Below are 18,360 nucleotides of genomic sequence, written 5' to 3'. Positions count from 1 at the left end.
AATTGAGAGAAAATAAAAATTTCCCGCGCTTTTGAAAAAGAAGAGGGAGAGAGGATTGGAGTTTTATTAAATGATGATGTCAAGTCATTACTGTTTCTATACGCATCTCTGGACCACAAGTGCAACACTTCACAGATAACTATTCTTTTTTTTTATTATTTTTATTTAATATTATTCCACACTCATCAATACAAAAAAAATTATATATTTTTAGTTTTTTAAATTGTGCTAAAAAAATAAAAAAAAAACTCACCTATCATAAATGAGGTGTCATAATTTTATATCAAATAACAAACATGTATGTCATTTTATTGTACAAATGTAGAGTTTTTTTTCCAACAACTTTTTTTGTAAAAATATAAAATTGGATATTGGTTAACCATATTTAACAAATAGACCATTCATTTTTATGTTAAGAGTTTAGTTGTTAAAAAATCGAAATTTTAGATGACTTGGACATATTAAAAAAATCGACTTACATTAATGAGATAATATTATTAAAATTAATTTTTATATTTAATATTAATGTTCAAAATTCTAATACTTTTAAAAGATGTTTTTATAGATTAAGAAATGAAAATATATTTAAATTATTATTGATTCAACCCTAAATAGAATTATTGAATATTTGAAAAAATATTAATATGTGATAATGATTTTAAACACTTTACATTAAATAATTATGATTTACATTATTTTAAGTAGTTATTGTTGCATAAATTTAGTAGTAGAATTAGTAAACAAAACTTATTTCACTCCTATTGAAATAGATTAATTCGTTCTTATTGTTTATATATAATTTCATTTTAGCAAATCAAGTCCACTCTACAAAACTCATCAATTATAGAAAATAACCTGAAAACTGGAAATATTTTATTTCTTAATTAACAATTAATTATTAAAAAATCAAATCTGCTCCAGAGTTTTCTCTGGTGTGTTGATTAATATTCTTTATATAATATATTTGACTAACTAAGTTAGAAAATTACACAACTTGATATTAAGTTGTTATACATAATATTTATTTCTTAATTTATATTTTTAGTTAATGGAGTACTGTAAATCATTTTAAATTTAGTCACTTCTTTGTAAAATTGTTATTTATTATTATTTTCTGTGTAATATATTTTAAATTGGCTAGTTTACAAAGATTGAAGTTGAGAATGATTGTTAATTTTTTCTAAAAAAAACTTACCTATTTATTTTCAAGAAAACTATTAGACTATATTGTATGTCCTTTATTTATGTGAATGAAGAGGTATGGTAATATCTCCAACACCCTATTTTATCATTTATCTTAAAGTGATTAAAAAATAATAAATAAGATAAAATAATAAATATATCATATACTTAAATAAAAAAACAGCCAAAATAATAAAAATAAGAATTTAGGAATACACTCTAATTAATGATTTTTTTTATGATAAAGTCAATAATATTTCTAAATTTAAGAGCTCGATATACATTGGCCTATGAACAATGTCTTACATAATGTGTGGATTGTTAATTTCATTACAACATTGATTTCGGTTATTTAAGGAATATTTCCTTCAAATCACCACTTTTAACTTTCATGTATTCTTTTGTTGGTCTTTTAACTAACACTTTTTTCAATGAAGACTTTGAATAACAACTTCAAGTGTTATGTATCTTAATGCTTTACTAATTTATAATTTTTTTATTTTTTTTTATAAAAAGTTTTTATGTTAGACATCATTATGTTACTTGACATCTCGGCTGACACATAAGTAACAACAATTATTTGTTATCACATGAAAAAAAAATTATTAAAAAGAAAAAAAATACAAAAATATGAAGAGATTAGACCAAAATTCATATGTCAATTTTTAATTGTTATTAGAAGTACGAGTATTGTAATGGGTCAATATTGATAGATTAATTAAGGTTGTGTCAGTTTAAATGATTTTTTTTTTGGAAAAACTAGTTGAACTTTTTTATTAATTAACTTATGCATAAAATAAATTTAATTTATAGAGTTTTTTAAAAATTATTTATGCAAACAAAATCAAACTCGTTAAATATGAATAAATAAGTGGATTAAGCACTACTAAACAATCATTAATTAGAAACCGATTTTAGAAAAAAAAATTATTAGTTTATGTATTGACTAAATTAGATACTATTTTAGAGATTAAAAAAATTATTGGTATCTAAATTAGTTTCTATTATTGATAAATAATCTATAAATTGATATCTAATTAGCTACTTAAGTTTTAGCTACCAATTATTTAGATTCTAAATTTGGTATCTAAAACCTTAATATCTAATTAGATACCAATTTAAAAATTATCTATTAATAATAGAAATTATGATTTAGATAGTAAAAAAAATTTTAGTCTCTAAAAAAGTATATAATTTTGTCAATATAATAACTAATTATTTTTTGTGTTTAAGATTGATTTTTATTTAATAATTTTCTTGTTGTAGTGAAACAAAGTTGTTAAAAATTAAACATGAATATATTTTATCCCATACTAGGGCAAGATTTTTCATTATTACTTTTATATAATATTGTTAAGATCACATATGATATATGAAACACTATAATTGTGTTAATGTCTATTTTAAGGTTGATTTTCATGTTTTTTTACTTATCTTGAGCATTTTTATTTTTATTATCATGATTAATGCATTTTATTTTATTTTTATCATGACATTTTTGTTTTGTTTTATAATTTAAACAATAACTTATCATAAATTCCTTATATATATATATTATTTTAATTTATAGTGTTTAAAACTTTATTAACATTACATAAAAATTCATTTGTTTTCATAATTTTTAATTTAAAAAAAAAAACAGTGATACATGACTATTAGGTCCAATCTGTCCAATCAATTATGAACTCATAAAACAGTCAATTATTTAAGAGTAAACAACATTAGTTTCTTTTAAAAGTGTAAATATTCCATTGTTTTTAATGTTAAAATTTATATTATTCTTTTACATGGAAAAATATCATTATTAAGATTTTAAATCATATAATTTATTTAAATGCATTCCAACAAAATTAACCATGTTAAATTAAACAATGTAATTGATAGTGTAATGAGGAGAATGTCTTTCTAGATGGGAGAAAGATGTTATCTTATGTAGTAAATAACATGTTACTTTATCTTACATTCATATAGAACATAAACAAACCAAAGGAAGAAAGAAAAATTGTCTTGATTCATGTGAATTGAACATGTCCTTAGACAAGGGACCACCACCACAACACATTGTGATTGTGAACAACTTAGAAGGAACAAGTACGAGAACAAACTACAGAAAAAAATGTTAAGGGTATGAGACAAAAGTTTAGATAGTGACAGCATGAAAAGGTAGGTCAAAACAAGGCTTTTTTATTGAACATGGTGGAGAAGCTAGTGACTTCAACAACTTTATAGAAGCTGGTTATGTCATGGTTAAGAACCATGTTCAACTTGGTTTCATGGAAAAGCTTAGGAACTCCATGATGGACCTTGCAAGCTCCAAGTTCAGACACCCTCTTTCAGTTGAGGAAATCAACCACACTGAACTCCTTGTTGGTTATTTAGATTTTATTATTATTAATTTTGATTTTATTACTCTTAAACTATTTTACCGTTATATTGCATTAATGGTTAGTTTACAGGCCTGTTAGTATTCCTATTTTATAGCTTCCAATAATTGTAATTTTATTATATATATGATTGAGTAAATCAAAATGAATAAGATCAGTATTATAATTTTGTGCAATTGCGTTCAATTAGTTGCTATAATCTTTTGTCTTTTCTTATTTCCTTTCATTAGTTCCTACACTCCTTCTACCTCCATTTTTGCACGTTCATCTTTTATTCAGATGTTTTTTTACCAATAACAACCTTTTCTTTTATGCATTATGTAATATAATGAAACAATTATGGTAGAAGCTATTAAGAAGTGAACTTTTCGTACAAGAAAATCATGAAATAGAAACTAATTTTAGAGACAAAAAATAATTAGTTGGTATAGTGACTAAATTAGAGACCATGTTAGAGATTAAAAAAAATTTGGTTTCTAAATTAGTTTTTATTATTGTTAAATGGTTTCTAAATTGGTATCTAATTAGCTAGCAAGATTTTAACTACCAATTAATTAGTTTCTAAATTTGGTAGCAAAAACCTTGGTAGCTAATTAGATATTAATTTAGAAACTATTTAACTGTACTTAAAACTAATTTATAAACCAACAATTTTTTTAGTTTCTAAAATGGTTTCTAACTAGGTCACTATACAACTAATTATTTTTTGTCTCTAAAACTGGTTTTTATTTCATGATTTTCTTATAGTGTTTAAGTCTAATTCAATCTTATAAAATCAACTTATAAGATAAGGTTTGTACTTACTCTTATACTATGAAGTGTTATAATATCTAGTTGATGTAGGATCTCCAACATACACCCCTCATGCTGAAATTATCAAATCGTGCGTGAAACTATAGATTATAGATGGTCCGATAATGGATAGTCTGATAAACTCAACAAACTCTCCTCTGATAAACACTAAATGACTATGGTGTCATATTAAGAAATTAACTTTAAGTCTAACAACCTTATAAAATACATGCACTTTATTTTTTTACTTCTAACTATTTTTTTATTTCTAACTATTGTAATTGCTAGTTATTAAATCATTAATCACAAAACTCTGAAAATCAATCATGTTTAATGAGATTGTGCTTAATTTGTTCCATTTATTAAAGTACATGTTAGATCAAGAGTCAATGAACACCAATAATGTAATAAATGATTTTGAATGAATGAATGTGAGTTGTAGAATACAACTAGTATGTCATTCTTTTCATTTAAAAGTACATTATGTGAAAAAAGTTACCTCATGAAAGGATTTTGTACACAAGAGTGTTGAAACTAATGATTCTTGTTGTCTTTTAGATGACATATGAAGCCATGGAAGCATTGGATGAAGATGATGGATGAGGCTCTAGGGTTGACTCCATATCATCGTACATTAATTGTGTCTCATTATGAAGACCTGCCGTGGGCACATGAAGGAATTCTCTCTACCCATCTTCAAAAAATAGTGAGAAAGTGGAGATATTCTGACAAATTCTAATGGTTCCTTCATGCCCTAAAAACATGAAAACCCCACAATTGCTTTTGGAACATCCTTGTCTTGGTGTAGATGTGAATGACCCAAATGACAATTCTTTGTCATAATAGTGAGAGATCATGTGGAGACACATAAAAACTTTCTTGCAAGGTAAAAAAAAAAGCTGAAAAATGGAAGAAAAAAAATTGTGAACTTGAGAAAGAGCCAAGAGAGTGAAGAGAAGAGGAAATGAGAGGGGAACCAAAAAAAGCAAAGAAAATAGAAAAAAGGAGATTAGAAGGCATGATGATGGGAAAATAAAAGTTGCAATGGTTTTTGGTATTATTAGCTTCAACTTTTTGCCACTTTATTTCCCATTGAGTTTGCAATACTCATATGCTTAGTTGTTTAAGTTGTTGTTCCAATTTTCATGTTTGTTTTTATTTTATATCTTGTTTTTATGAATTTTAATAATTGATTGAGAAGATATATTTTTATAGGACATAATTTCTAGTTGAGTTAAATGAGTAGGAATGTATACTACAACACAATTATTAAAATATCAATAAAAAAATAATTAATTGTTATATTAATTAAATTATATATTATTTTAAATTTTAAAAAATTATTGGTATTTAGAATAGTTTTTATTATCAATAAAAAATTATAAAATAAATTTTAAATTGGTATTTAAATTAGCTATGAAGATTCTAACTACTAATATTTAATATTTTAAATTCTAAATTTGTCTCTAGAAAATTAATAAAAACTAATTTAGAATATAAAATAATTAGCAATTAAAACTTTGATACCTGATTATTAGATATCAATTTAAAAATTATTTTATAAATTTATATTAATAATAAAAATTATTTTAAATGTTAATAATGTTTTTATTTATAAAATATCTCTAATCTGATTAATATAATAACTATTTTAATCTCTAAATTTAATTTTTATTTAATGATTTTTTTTATAATAGTGTATACTTCACAAGTCCATCACCACACATTTAATAATAATAATTTTTTCATAGTAATTTATATTTATAAAAGTAAGTTTGTAGTTTAAAAAATTGTATTGACTATGAGATGATGGGGGTGGAAAGTCTTAATAACTTAGTTTTGTTGGAACCAATTATGATAATATTTGTTTGATTGAAAGTGTGTTAAGGGGGTTTGAATGATGAGGAAAAAGAGTTGCATGCAAAAGTCCCAAGCATTTTATAACAAGTGGAAGGTTGAACTTTATGAATTGGAAATTTGTTTTACCAAAACCAAACATTCTTTTTATCAAACATGTGGGGGGTGAAATCAAGGTCAGTCACTTGAAAAGACCTAAAAGAATCAATGGGTTGACATTGAAAAGACACACAAACTTACAATGTTAACTGTTGGAGAACCTCAATTACAAAATGACACCTTATTTATAAACAAATTCTAAACAATAAAATAATATTCAATTTTAACATTTTTAATTATATATATTAATAAAAATAAGTTAATAGCAGCTTTTTAGTTTTGTGTAGTCTCTCCAAAAAGAATGTTACTCTATTGCTTTGTTTAGATTAGGTTGAATCATTTAAGTCAAGAAGTTAAAAAAAAAATCATTAAAAAATATATTTTTCAATGTAAACTAATTACAAAAATAACATAATTTTTAAAAAAATAATTCAAATAAGTGAATTAGATAAGTTATAATAAATTTGTCTAAATTAATTCAAAATATATAAAAAAAAATTTATAACCTAAGAATAAGAATGTATTTATAGTCGATTTTACTAAATTTTGAGTTGATTTAGTTTCAGTTTGATTCAATCTAAGTAAAACACAATCTAATTAAGATGGATTTGGTTGAATTAGGTTATAATAATAATCCAATAAAAAATCCTATTAATATATATATCTTAATTTATTTTTTTTAATTAATAAAAATATTATCATAATAATAATAAGATGATGTAATATTACAGTAGAGTGACATCAACGTTTTTAATAATAAATTGAGATTGAGCAATTTAAATAGTGAGAAATTAAAATTGTAAAAAAAAAGTGTAGAAAGAAAAAGTTATAAAGTAATTAGGAATCAAAAAGAAGTTTTTTTAGGAATCAAAAGAAGTTTATATATATATATATATATATATATATATATATATATATATGAGGATTTCCTTTATGCAATGATGGAAGAGATTATAAAGAGAAAATATGGATGACGATGGAAGAATGTGGAGAAGAGAAGTCACAAGGAAAGTGGGAAACGTGTCACTTAGTTCTTTTTTTTTTCTTCTCCATTTATTAAAAAAAATTATTAAAACAAAATTAATTTAAAATAGAAAATAATTAGTTAGGAATATATTAGATACCATTTTAAAATTAAAAAATTATTAATTTCTATTATTGATAAATAATATTTAAATTATTATTAATTATTTATCAAAAATTTTGTTAAAAAATTAAAATCTAAATAATTAATAATTAAATTTTTTATAACTAATTAAATATTAATTTTAAAATTATTTATTAATAATATAAATGAATTTAGAAATAAATAATTTTTTTAATTTTTAAAATAATTTTTAATTTAATCATTATAACAACTAATTATTATTATTTTTTAAAATTGATTTATATTTAATGATTTTTTTTATAGTAATGATTATTTTTCATATAATTCACTTCCCAATCTTCTTGCAATATTTTCTTCTTACTTTTTTTTAAGATCATGTTGGTTTAGTTTCTCTTATACAATATGGACATTTTCATACAAGTCAATAAATAATTATGTAAATAAATGTTAAAGGTTAAATATTGTTTTAGTTATTACAATGGAATTAAAAATATATTTTTACAATATGGATCAAATTGAAGGGTTTAGAAATAGTACTTTGTTTTTTAGAGTAATATGAATAGTTTTAAATAATTTTTTAATGTATCTTTTTTATTTTTTTTATTATTTTCTTCTTTATTTTTATTTTCTTCATTTTTTTTTCTTATTAGTACTTTTTATCAACTCGATTTTATGAAGAATTATGTACTAAGAATATATAAATTTATCTTTCAATATTTATCTTTGTTTTCATACTTCTTTTTTATTTTAAATTACTAAAACATATGTAAAATAAATATATTAGTCTTTTTTATTCTTAATTTCATAATTTATTTTTAATTTATTTTTTTATAATTATTTCATTTTTATCCAATTAGACAGAGATGTAATTTATTTATTGATATTTGATATTAAAGAAAAAATTATATAATATATTTTTTCTATGTATTTTTTATTTTTTAAAATTATTTAATGAATACTTAAAATTCTAAATAAGTTTATACAAATGAATATATTCATTTTCCAATAAAAATAAAAACGAAACAAAGTTTTTATACACATTAAATATAAATATGATGATGAATTTTTATTTTGTAAATTGGGATCTTCTTTAATTTCTCTTTATCTTCACAATAGAAATTTTCTTCTTTAAATTTTGGTAAAAGTGAGGAATATCTTCCAAATTTACTACATTAATTTTTTTCCTTTCTTTTTCGTTCTCCTTTTTTCTTTATTATGTCTTTTTTCTTTTCACTACTTTTTTTCTATCACATGATGGGTAATGATTGCATTATAATATGTGATGATCGTGAGTATTTTGTAAAATTAAAAGTGTAGTTGTGAATTTTCTTCATAGTCCATAGTTTTACATTACAAAGAACTAATTAAAAACCTTGTAAATTTCAATTTAGTTTTTATATATACCCATTAAAATGAATTCGTCATTCATTAATATTTAATTAATCTTTTTTAATGCCTAGTAATTTCTCCACCGACTTGCACAATTTTTTTAACCACACCAAATTAATCAACTTTGTAAAATCAAATGTTAAATATAACATATCATGCTTTTTCACATTTTAACTTTTTATTTCATATTACAATTTATTTAAGATTTTGATCTTATACCCTAAACAAACCACATAAACATGTGAGAAGAACTTCAAAATTGTATATTATAAATTGTCTTATAAAAAATATAAAAACTTATACTTAATATTGTTTCACTATAAAAAAAATAATTATAAAATATATAATCAAATTTACTATTATTTTTATGTATAATTTTATTAAAATTAATGTGTTCTATTAACAATATAAGAGAACTAAAACATTCATTTAAAAATTAAAGGAGTTTAAGTGTGATTCTATTAAAAACATAAAAGAACTATATATATATATATTAAAGTTTATCCATGTGAATTTAGAAAAAAAGTGAAATATAGTGTTTCTTTTTATTATTCTCTTATTTATTTTTTTCTGGTAGAAGTGCCTCTTAGTGTAAAAGGTAAGAATATTGTGAAGAATGAATGGTCTAAAATCATATTTTTACTTTGATTTTCTTAAATGGAAATGTTTATTATCAAAATCCTACTTTTAATTATATATTTTTTTGTTTCTGATTGAGATTTGAGATTGAGTTGGAAAAGATAGGCACGAGAGAATCCAAACCATGCAGTTTGTTTGGATAAGAATTTGAGTTTTTTAAGAGTAATGACAACAATAATAATAGTTAGATGTCGATGTCGATGTCGAAAAGACCACATCAAGATTTTCTTGCCATGTTTTCCGCAGTCTTAGGGGCTCAGAAAATTCCAGAACAGCAGGAACACGACACAGAAAAAACCAAAATAGAAAAAAAGAGAGAAGAGAAAATGGTGAGAGAGAGAGAGAGAGAGAAATGGGGCAAGCGCAGATTGAGGAATAGTGAGTGTGTATGGATGGTGTAGGAGCAACACTCTTTCGTGGATGGCATTCTTCCTTTCTTCCATCGTTGCAATTCTATTAACTCTCACATTCACATTCACAACAACAAAGAACAACAGAAGAACAAGGTTAACAACAATGTCCTCGTGAGAGAGATTCACTTCCCCAGTTGCCCACCATTCAAACCTCATCTTCCTTCTACCTTCTCAGAGTTCCCAAACGCTCCCACTTCAAATCTTCTTCCATGGATCGTAACAAAAAGGTCCCTTTTAAGCAAAAAATACTTTTTTTCTTCTGTGGGTTCTGTAAGATCGTGCCTTTTGTGTAGTTTAGCTTTATTGAGGAATGGGTGTTCTTCAAGTTTCAATTTTATTCCAACCCGTCTTTTCAATTTTTGTTTTTGTCTGGTTCGTTCCTTTGCTTTGTTATTTGACATTTATTTAATGTGTCGGGTATTGTTATCTATATTGCTTTTGACTTGTTTTTGTGTCTATTTTTGTTTTTTCAATTTGTGTTTATAAATCATGATGGCATAGAGTTATGTTTGATGTCACATAGAATCTGGTTTAAGTTTTGTCTGAGAATATGCAAAAGGAGAGTACTAGAGGGGTTTGATTTTATAGATTGTAACTGATTTCATTTGGTGCTTTTTTCTGGTTATGAATCAAACAGTTTAGAAACTAAAGAGGTAGCATTTGGCAAAAGTTAGCCTGATCAAGATTAACTTGTTAGGAATCTAAGTTATGTTTTTTGATGATTCCCTATCTGTGTTTTAGATCTATTACCATTGAGCTTGTAGTTGGTTGAAAGACAAGATCACATTAATTTGTGGTACTCAAATAATCTTTTCATGTTTTTTGGCTGTTTCTAAATACTGGTTTCTGATTTATCAAACAGGGAACAGGGGAGGTAGAGTTCTTTACTGAGTATGGAGAGGCAAGTAGGTATGACATCATAGAAGTGATTGGAAAAGGGAGTTATGGTGTTGTGTGTTCTGCTGTTGACACTCACACTGGGGAAAAAGTTGCAATCAAGAAAATCAATGATGTTTTTGAGCATGTGTCGGATGCCACAAGGATCCTAAGAGAAATCAAACTCCTTCGTTTGCTTCGACATCCTGATATAGTTGAAATCAAGCATATAATGCTTCCTCCCTCACGAAGAGAGTTCAGGGATGTCTATGTTGTGTTTGAGTTGATGGAATCTGACCTTCATCAAGTGATCAAGGCAAATGATGATCTTAGCCCTGAGCACTATCAATTTTTCTTGTACCAACTTCTTAGAGGCCTGAAATTTATACACACAGGTATACCTGTAATTAAGTTCTTGAGTTTTTCAGATAGTGATATTAAACCAAAACAATTTTTTTCTTACAGCAAATGTGTTTCATCGTGATTTGAAGCCAAAAAATATTCTAGCTAATGCTGATTGCAAACTAAAAATATGTGATTTTGGACTTGCTCGAGTTTCATTTAATGAGGCTCCATCAGCTATATTCTGGACAGTAAGTATTCTAGGAAATTGATGCACTTATTATTTCTGTTCTGCTTCTGCCTTCTAAGATTTTCAGCTGGAAAGTGCAATCAAATTTATCATTTCTGTTTCAGAATCATCCTTCTAAACATTTTGCTGACTAATTTTACCTACTCTTATTAAGGACTATGTTGCAACCCGGTGGTATCGTGCACCTGAACTGTGTGGTTCTTTTTTCTCAAAAGTAAGCTTCTTGTATTCTTTCTACCTTGCATCCCCTTTTTCTGTAGTTTGTGACATGTATGTTATGACTCCAGGTATAGTTCAATTCTCTTGTTATACCTTTCAATTTTGAAAATTAGCTTGTTCTGCATATATAGTGCTTCCCACATGAAAATACTTTTTGAGTTTAGAGTTGATTTGTTTATATCAAAATAGCAGTTATTATATATATATGATATATACATGTCATTCTGTTTTAGTTGCTTCTTCATTATCCTTTTGCAAAGATTTGAATTTGTGTACAAAATATGAAGTTGAAAAATACTGTTGATGTACCTTTGTAATTTTATATCCTTGCCTTTTGCAGTATACCCCCGCAATTGATATTTGGAGCATTGGATGCATATTTGCAGAAATGCTCACTGGGAAGCCATTGTTTCCGGGAAAAAATGTAGTGCACCAATTGGATCTCATAACTGACCTGCTTGGTACTCCTCCTACTGAAACCATTTCTAAGGTCAGTTTATCCAAATCTGTTCTACATTTTATAACATCAATATGCAAACTTGTAACATGCTGGAATGGTTAATGATGTTAAGGTGCGATCCTACCAGCACTAATGCACCGGATCCCATCATAACTCTGCAATTAAGTGTGTTTGGACGAGAGTAGTACTAGGATGGGTGACATCCTAGGAAATCTTCGTGTTGCACCTCTAAAAAAAATGATGTTAATTCTAAGCTTCTATTTTTCCTGTTCTAAAACACCATTTTGTTGTTAGTAATTTTTAATCTTAACTTCACAGATTCGAAATGAGAAGGCTAGAAGGTACCTTGGTAGCATGAGGAAAAAACAACCTGTTCCATTCACCAAAAAGTTTCCAAATGCAGATCCAGTGGGTCTTCATTTACTGGAGAGATTGCTTTCATTTGATCCTAAAGATCGTCCACAAGCTGAAGAGGTTGATCTTCAGTTACCTAGATAGCTACCAAAGAGGAAATTTCGTTTAATGTACCAAATGAACATCTTTAACATAGTTATGCAGATAATTTCTGAAGTTCCTTACTTCTTCTTTGTTGTGCCTGTGATTGCAGGCACTAAGTGACTCTTATTTCCATGGTTTGTCAAATGTGGACCGTGAACCGTCCACTCAACCCATTTCAAAGCTGGAGTTTGAGTTTGAGAGGAGAAAATTGACCAAAGATGATGTTAGAGAGTTGATTTATCGAGAGGTATGGCCATACATTTCAATGGCTTGATTCATTGAACAATTTATTGTGTTCTCTTCTGTGCCTTTGTAATAATGAGTTTTACATTTGTACTGAACAGATTTTGGAGTATCATCCTCAGATGCTCCAAGAATATCTTGTTGGTGGAGAACAAACAAGCTTCATGTATCCAAGGTAGGCCATTTTATCTCTCTAACTTTATTGGTTTTCACATTTCTGATAGAAAAAAATATACACTGACAACCTTGTTCAAGTATAAAACCCGGTTTCTTTGCCTAAAATTTCAATTTTTGTATGAAACAACAGAAATACCCTTTTTTCTTATATCATCAATTAGAGGTTGTATAGTGGAGCAATTGTCAATATGATAGTTTTTGAACAAACTATCCCCTAAATATCGAGTAGTTCTTGTCTTGACTTGGAAATTTTCTAATACTGTTCCTAATTGAAATAGTTTTTCCTGCTTTATAATATACACATGATGCTTCATCTCCCCATTTCAATCAAAATCAATTCTCCTCAACTTTAAACCAAACTGGTACTTACCAAAACTTCTACCTTAATGATTATTAGTCTGGTTTTCACATTTTATGGATTGTGCTTCATGGTCTGAAAAACAGAACGTTGTAGTTAGGATGAATCCAATCCTCCATGCTTGAACAGCATATGCATTATGTGATGGCTTCATGTGTATGTGAAAGCAGATGTGATCAGTAGACATGTATGTCCTGCCTCTAGGCATGTTCTTTGATAAATGAGAGAAAATATTGAGCTAACTTTTATGGTATGGTTTTTATGATACCTGATTTTATGACCATTGCTAGGATCCCTTACATTTATTGTTGTTGCAATGCACCAAAGTTCCGTTAGATTTTTTCTGTGCAATTTCTTATAAAGAGCTATAGCCTCCACTAGCAAAACATTTAACTTGCATGTTTAGTTTTTGTTGATGATTCTTGCACCTGATTTGGCATGCATGTCATCTCAGAACTGTGTTCAGTAATTGTGTGTTATCTTGTTGAAGTGGGGTTGATCGATTCAAGCGACAGTTTGCACATCTTGAGGAGCACTCTGGCAAAGGTGAACGAGGCACTCCATTGTTGAGGCACCATGCTTCCTTGCCTAGGTAAGTCTTTGTTAAGAGTTTAAGGTTTAGGGTTTAGGGTTTAGATGACACGGATAGTTATGCCTACAAAACTTGGTCTCTGATATCATCACTCAAGAGTCATGCATTGACTATTTCAATTTACTTTTCCCAGAGAGCGAGTTCCTGCTCCCAAGGATGAAAATAATCAAAATGATGATGTCGAAAAGACCACCGGAGAAATCGATGCGACAGATTCTGGAAATCCAGATGAACAAAACGGACACTCCAGGCCAAACTGCAGTGCACGTAGCCTGTTGAAGAGTGCCAGCATTAGTGGTTCAAAGTGTATAGATGTGAAAAAAAAAAAAGTTGAAGAGGTACTTAACTCTCCTTTCAATTGCTGTCCTTGCATTGTGTGAAATTGAATCTAATACCTATATCTCTTGATTCTTCACTGATATGTATCTATTAAAAATTAGATTTTAAGTCTACCTCAACCTCATAAAACTGGCTTATAAGTCCAACAAACACTTGTTAAGATAGGTTCTAAATGACTCTGATACCATATTAATGATCAATACAATACAACTATATATATTAGACTGAAAAATGTATAGTAATAGAAATATAGAAGCATTGCCCTTAGTGAATACAAAATATAAATTGTTCTCTCTCTCTAAGAATGATTTTAACTAAAGACTAAGATTCATACTATTCCTATCTGCACACTGTAGGAAACAATTCATAATGACTATGCTTTATATTTGATCCAAGTATTCATGGCCAACAATTGATTTTGATTTCTTGTTCTCCCAAAGATATAGAATACCCACCTGCCTTCAAATGTTCTTTGTTGATTTTCAATGTTTTACTTTTTGAAGACATTCATGGTAAGAAAATCAATAAATAACAACCAAATTCAGAACCAAATTCAGAGACTGAAAATAATTAGTCACTTTGATAGTTGATAGTTAGATATCAATTTAGAAACTGCTTTATTAATTTTTATTAATAATAGAAACTACTTTAGATACCAATAAATTTTTTAGTTTATTAGATGATTTCTAATTTAGTCAATATAATAACTAATTATCTTAGTATCTATGTTGACCCTGTTTAGGAGGAGGAGCCAGCTAAAGAGGTCAGTGATGAGACTCTGGATGAGTTGACACAGAAGGTTGCTTCCCTCCATGCCTAGTTCAAACTTGATTCATGATTTTGATCTATTTTTTCAACACTCTCTTCACAAAAGAGAGAATGAATTGTTGCATAGAAAGCCTTCACATTTTTTTGGAGTAGAAGCTAACTGTAGGAGTCTGTTGTATTTAACTATCATTTTTTTCACAACTGCAAGAAGTCATGTAAGTATATATTTGTGTAATAGTACTCTTATTATTGCAGCACAATGTATTGTAGTACTTATTGGAGCAAGTAGGGATGGTGCCAGCTACCTTAATTCTTGTTTTATAGCAGAATTTGGTCTTCATTTTAATGTGTTTGAAGGTGCCAATCGATGCATATTATCCATGTTCTTCATCCTCATCGCAGATGCACAATATGCTTCAAGCTTATGTCATGCATGCTTTGAAAATTCAAAGCCTTTTAAGGTCATTTGTAATTATGAATCACAATAGATTGAGTTTAAATATGATATTATAGTTTCCATTTTTATATTTATGTTTCTAAATCCACAATTGGCTTTGATGTTTTTTTTTTTTTATAAAAACTATAATATTAGGTATCACTATAATAAGTCAAGACAAATAAAAGAGTTATTGATACAAGTCATGCCAATATATTTGATTTAAAACAAAGATGAGTTTAACAAAATAGTTGCATAATTTCTTATCTTATTCATTCATCTTTCCATTTAATATAATAAATTAATGTGTAAATTTTTTAATAAACACAAAAATAGTATAATAGAAAAAAAATGTTTTTGAAAGTTTGAGGCATTTTCAATACAAAGGTCATAGGATTAAGACCTCAATATTTTTTGAGACATTGTGTCTTTAAATAAGGACATCTCTATTAAGTTTAAGACTTAGGTATTATAAGACTCTCGATTAGAGTAGCACACATTACATAAAATTTAAAATACTAGATTTGAAATATGATTTTTGGTCATGAAAATAAAATATTTTTTTTATCTTAAAAACATCTTTTTCTACCAACAACTAAATAAAAAATTATTAAAATGTGAGTTTTAATAAGACCTTGCATTGGAGTAAAAGTTACAAGGAGATCTTAATAAATGTGACACAGTAAGACTTACAAAAGGTAAATCAAAACTCCAAATATATTTTTGTCTTAAAAATATTTTTTATAATTATTAAAGTGGATATTTAAAGTACATGAATTACACCAAACAACAAGACATGATACAATTAAAACTTAAGTTACACCAATCAATATACTTCATCTTCAAATGCTTTTCATATGAAATGTTTTTTCTATAATGTTTTAGGAATATAAAAATAAGTGGTTTTTCATATTTTAGTTTTAATCAAGTTTAATTTATATCTTTGAATACATTTAGCAAACAATGATAAACATAGATGTTATGCATTAGCTATAATTGACTTTTCAATAATAAATTAATACAAAGATTTATCTAGTTATTAAAATAAAGTGGAAGGATGTTGTTCTAGATTCTTCATCAAGCTTTGACTTTAGTTTTAGTTTATTAATTATCACTCATTACATGAAAATGTTCACCTTAAAGGATAAACAAAAAAAAATTCCTATTGTAAATTTTAATTGTTGATTTTGATCCAGACTTCAAAAAAAAAAATTATTATGTTTTGTTATTAGTTTTAGATATTTCATGACCGAACGTCTTACAAAATATATAATCGAAATCATTCAAGAAGTCTAGTCGAATACACAAGAAATCGAAAAGTATTTTTCTCAAAGTTGTCTAATACTAAAATTAACTCGTTACTTCGTGCTAAATTAGATTCACTACCATATACTTATCTTAATCCTACAAATACACACTTCAAGATAAGACAAAAGTATGCATTTATTAATATTTATTATTCTAAATCATCGAATATAAAGAACTGACTATAGAACATTCCAAATTATAAATTTATTTAAAATAGGAAAAAGTTTACGTAAACAATTAGCAATTTACTTAAGCCCAAAAGCAAGAAACAAAAAGGGCAGATTCTCCCTACACCATATCATTTTTAACTAGCACCCAATCACACATAGGAAAAGTCCAATCTACCCTTAATGAATCATAGGAAAAGTCCAATTTACCCTTAATGAATCTTAAAATGTGATAGGCACCCAACCTCATGCACCAAACCCTATTCTTTTTCTTGTTCATTTGTGCTTGAAGCAGCAGCTGCAGCCAGTCGCAGCCACCCTTAGCCACCGTCATCCACCGTCATCCACGGTCGTCGTCTCCCTTGGTTTCCTTCACCATCAGTGAGCTTCATCATCGTAGGCAGAGCAGCAGCCGCCACCGTCAGCTTCTGAAGTCGGAGAAGAAACCATCGTCAGAGAAAGGTACTATGTCATGCCTACCGGATATTTTTATCCGTAATTCATTATTGAGCTCCGCACATTTTTATCCGTAATTTACTATTGCATTTCGGATATTTTTATCCGCAGTTCAGGACTGGGTTCTGGATATTTTTATCCATAGTTGAGCACTTGACTTCCGGATTTTTTTATCCGCAGTTGTGGAAGAATGGCCTCCGGATATTTTTATCCACAAGAGACATTTGACTTGCGGATAATTTTTTCCGTAGTGTTGTTGTTGTTCTGTGCAAGACAAGGGCATAATGGGATTTTAAAAAGTTTGTCGGGTGCCAGTCACAATTGATCGGGTGCAGGAAGCAATTGCCAACAAAAAGCTCTCAAAGAGGACAATTTAAGCCCACATAGTAACTTCACCTTGTTAAGATACATAAAGGTTTAGCTCACCACAAAGAACACTAGCAACTTAAGAAAGGTAGAAAAATGTAAAGTACTTGTGTTCTATGTCTCATCTTGATCTCTTTGCATAGGTCTTGGAAAAATAACCATTGCTTCAAACTTTTGTGTTGAGTGAAAGCTCATCTAAGAAAAGCTTTGATACTTCTAAAGATGTATCTTGTGAAAACAATTCAAAAACAAATAAAGACATGATTCTACATTTCTTTTGTTTCCTTTCTTGTGTTCCAAAAAGAACTTAGTGATATATGAACTTTCTATATATAAAACAATTTTACATTTACTCACTAAGAAACAAATATAACATTACCAATTCTAGGTTTCAGTTTATCTTTCAGAACTATTTATGTTTACAACTTCATTACAAATTTTTAACTTTTAAAAACATTAGCTGATAGATGGTCCAATACTTGTATATATAAAACTCGTATAATGTGTTTCTTATTATCAAAATTCCCTTAAGCAGCTATAAGAAGATTAGAGTGCCTAAGTTCCGAACACTTTTATACATTTTGATTGCCATATCAGTTTTTGTTCCCTATGAAACTGATTTTTTATTGCAGTATTTGTTAA

At 27.3% G+C, this 18,360-nt stretch overlaps 1 long non-coding RNA gene and 2 pseudogenes across 1 annotated transcript; all 3 read left to right on the top strand.

Annotated features, from left to right (window-relative positions):
• Positions 1–9,689: 9,689 nt before the first annotated feature.
• On the top strand, positions 9,690–15,333 carry LOC137837947 (mitogen-activated protein kinase 9-like; annotated as a pseudogene).
• LOC137838935 (5S ribosomal RNA) lies at positions 12,121–12,239 on the top strand (annotated as a pseudogene).
• A 1,828-nt stretch (positions 15,334–17,161) lies between the features above and the next one.
• LOC137836534 (uncharacterized) lies at positions 17,162–18,000 on the top strand. The gene is made up of 2 exons (XR_011085320.1): positions 17,162–17,358; positions 17,464–18,000. It is a non-coding gene; the product is annotated as an uncharacterized lncRNA (long non-coding RNA).
• The last annotated feature ends 360 nt before the right edge of the window (positions 18,001–18,360 follow it).

The sequence above is a fragment of the Phaseolus vulgaris genome, chromosome 4, assembly GCF_000499845.2.
Source record: "Phaseolus vulgaris cultivar G19833 chromosome 4, P. vulgaris v2.0, whole genome shotgun sequence".
Taxonomy (NCBI): domain Eukaryota; kingdom Viridiplantae; phylum Streptophyta; class Magnoliopsida; order Fabales; family Fabaceae; genus Phaseolus; species Phaseolus vulgaris.
Note: the sequence above shows the minus strand (reverse complement) of the source record. Positions and strands in the feature narration are given on the sequence as shown.